Below are 3,559 nucleotides of genomic sequence, written 5' to 3'. Positions count from 1 at the left end.
GTCTCCGGCAGCGCCGGGCCCGTCGCTGCACCGGTGCCTGCATCCCGGGTGCACCCCTGGGCGGGATCCGCTCCTGGGCACGGCCGAGCTCCCGGCGGCTGAGCCGGCGACGCCCGAGACTGCCCCAGATCTGCCCCTCCCGGGGCGGCAAGGGGGGGTCCTCGTCCCTCCTCGCCGCCAAAGCCCCTGCTCAGCCCAGAGCCCGAGGTCCCAGGCCTGCGCCCAGCCTCCAGCCCCGAATTGCTGGGTCCCAGCCTGGCTGGAGTGGGGGCAAGATCCTAGCGGGGGCCGTTCTCTCTCCCCGGGACATTGTGATTTTCTCCACCGCGGTGAGTGGTGCTTTCTCTGCTTCCCCGCAGCCCCTCCCCAGAGACGGTCGCTGCTTCGCCGAGAAGCTGCTTCCCCTGTGGGGCTCTGCATCCGGGGGGCTCTGCTGCCTGGGGGCCGCTGCTCTGGCTCTGGGCAGGCGCTCGGCGAGGGGAGGGCTGCAACTTTGCGCTTTCTTCAGCAGCAAAGTCAGTACAATCAGCCTTCGCCCCCTTCCTTAACGTGCCGTGCAACCCCCCCGGCACACGCCCGCGCCCGGCGATTATGGGGGGTGGGTGTTAAGGTGCAGCGCCCCCTGCTGGCCAGGTGGGGCAGTGCGAGGGGAATATCGCTCCTGGGGGGCACTGCCCCCTGCTGGCCAGGTGGGGCAGAGCCCTATGTGTGTCCCCCCCCCACTGAGCTAGTGACCCCTGCTGGCCAGGTGCGGCAATGCCTGGCACGTATCCCCCCCCCCCAGCGTTGCTGCAGCGCCCCCTGCTGGCCACGGAGGGCAGCTGCCCATGGGACCCCACCCCCACCATTGCGACCGGGAGCGCTGGTGGGTGGGTGAGGCAGGGCCCTGTATGTGCGTCAGCCCCTGGGGCGGTGCCCTCCGCGTCTCCCACTCTCACCCGGGTGACTCGTGCTGCCCGGGGGGGGGGGGGGCAGTGCCCTGTGGGTATTGACTCCCCACAGCCCCTGCACTGGGCCAGTGGCCACTGGTAGCCGGAGGAGTCGGTGCCCGAGGTGTGTTCTTCCCCTCCCCCATGGCAGCTGGGTGCCTGGGGGTCAGGCACCCAGCTGCCCCATTGCAGCAGGGAGCCCAGTTCCCGGGGTGCATCACTCCTCTGCCAGGGACGGGCACCGGTGGCCAAGTGGGGCAGTGCCCTGTGTGTGGGCCCCGCCCCCCTCTGGAGCCAGGTAGGGCAGGCACTGATCCCTAGAGCCCCGTGGGGCAATACCCTCTGTCTATCCCCCAGCGGGGGCAGCGACCCCTGCTGGCCAGGTGGGGCAGTGACCTGCCTCTGTGTGTCCCCCAGCTGGGGCAGCGACCCCTGCTGGCCAGGTGGGGCATTGCCCTCCCTGGGGTGGCCTGGCCTGGCAGTGCCCTATTGGTATCTTCCCCCCGCACACACACACCCCATTGTGGTAGTGGCGACATCAGGCAGTGAGTGGCCTGTTTATCATTCCCTGCCACCACCACCGTTCCTGCAGTGACCCCCGGTGGCCAAGTGCAGCAGGGCCCTGCATGTAGCCCCCCCCCACCCACTGCTGCAGTGCCCCCCGGGCCCGGCATGTAGCCCCCCCCCCGCCCACCCACTGCTGCAGTGACCCCAGTGGTTGGGGGGATACATGCAGGGCCCTGGGGTCACTGCAGTGACGGTTGGGGGATACATGGGGAGCACTGCCTCCATCTCCCCTCAGCCACGGTGGGTCCTGTGGCATCATGGGAGTGGTCGTGTCCGCTGTCTCCATCTCCCACCAGCCACAGCGGGCCCCGTGGCATCATGGGAGTGGTCATGTCCGCTGCCTCCATTTCCTGACAGCCGCTGCCAGGCCCGGCATTTCCCATTTCCGGTGCGAGTCCGGAAGCAGACGTTGCCGTGAGGCGGTGCCGGGAAGGGTGGGGCTGGTGACTGGAGAAAGCAGGAGGAGCAGTTGGGTCTGTGCTACAGCGGGGAGGAGCCGCCCTGGCTGCGAAAGGGCCCCGCCATTGGGGAGATGTCGCCTCCTGCCCTGCCACACTCTGCACCAGCCCCTGCCTGGCATGGGAGGAGCAGGCTCCAGCCTGCAGGGCTGCAGCAGGGGACCCCACAGCCCAGTGCCTGTCAGGCACCCGCGTTCTCCATGCCCCTAGTCCCTGTGACACCCCATAGAACAGGAGGTCATTTAACTTCTGCTCATTGTTCCCAGTGGGACTCTAATAGAGCGCGTACCGGAGCAGCTGAACTTCCCCTCACTGTTCCTGGGGGACACTAATAGAGAGCGTACCGTGGCAGATTAACTTCCGCTGTGTCCTGTTTAGAGACGCACAATCTAAACCCTCCGCTGTAGTGACCCCAGGGCCCAGTGCCTGCATGTATCCCCACAACCGTCCGCTCACTGTTCCCAGTGGGACTCTTAATAGAGCGTTTACCGGATTCACATAACTTCCGCTCACTGTTTCCGGTGGGACTCTTAATTGAGCGCGTACCATGGCAGCTGAACTTCCGCTCAGTGTTCCCAGTGGGACTCTAATAGAGAACGTACCGGAGCATCCTAACTTCCGCTCAGTTTCCGGTGGGAGTCTATTACAGATCGTACCGGAGCAGCTGAACTTCCGCTCACTGTTCCTGGTGGGACTCTAATAGCGAACGTACTGGGGCAGATTAACTTCCGCTCAGTGTCCCGTTTAGAGAGGCACAGTCTAAACTCTCCGCTGTACCGGGCTGGGCGGCCAGGGGGGTGACGCAGGTTTTCTCACCCCGCTGGATATTGCAGCCTCTAGTGCAGAGGTTTGTTCCTTAGACGTGGGTCAATCTTCTGTGGGGTTGGGGCCCCTGCACCCCCTTCCTGTGCTTCTAACCTCTGCACCCCTAAATCTGTGCCCTCCCCCACACCCCTAGCCCCTGCACCCCCACGCACCTGTACCTCTGTGCCCCCTCCTGCACCCCATCCCTGCACCCCGCTCCTGTGCGTCTAACCTCTGCACCCCCTCCTGCACCCCTAAACCTGTGCCCTCCCCCACACCCCTAGCGCCTGCACCCCTAACTCTGCACCTGGAACCTCTGTGCCCCCTCTTGCACCCCTAACTTATGCACCCCCTAACCCTGTGCCCCCTCCTCCTGTACCCCAATCCTGCCCCCCGTATCTCTGCACCCCTAACTTGTGTCCCACTCCTGCACCCCTAAACCTGTGCCTGCTCTTGTGCCCCTAACCTCTGCACCCCCTAACCCTGCACCCCACTCCTGTACCCCTCCTATAGCCCAGGGCCCTGCATGTATACTCCCCAACCGTCGCTGCAGTGACCCCAGGGCCCTGGGGTCACAGCAGCAGTGGTTGGGGGGATACATGCAGGGCCCTGGGGTCACAGCAGTGACGGTTGGGGGATACATGCAGGGCCCTGGGTCCCTGCAGCAGTGATTGGGGGGGGGCCCATGCAGGGCCCTGGGGTCACAGCAGCAGTGGTTGGGGGGATACATGCAGGGCCCTGGGGTCACAGCAGTGACGGTTGGGGGGATACATGCAGGGCCCTGGGGTCACAGCAGTGACG

Source organism: Mauremys reevesii, linkage group 14 (assembly GCF_016161935.1).
Source record: "Mauremys reevesii isolate NIE-2019 linkage group 14, ASM1616193v1, whole genome shotgun sequence".
NCBI classification, from domain to species: Eukaryota; Metazoa; Chordata; order Testudines; family Geoemydidae; genus Mauremys; species Mauremys reevesii.
Note: the sequence above shows the minus strand (reverse complement) of the source record.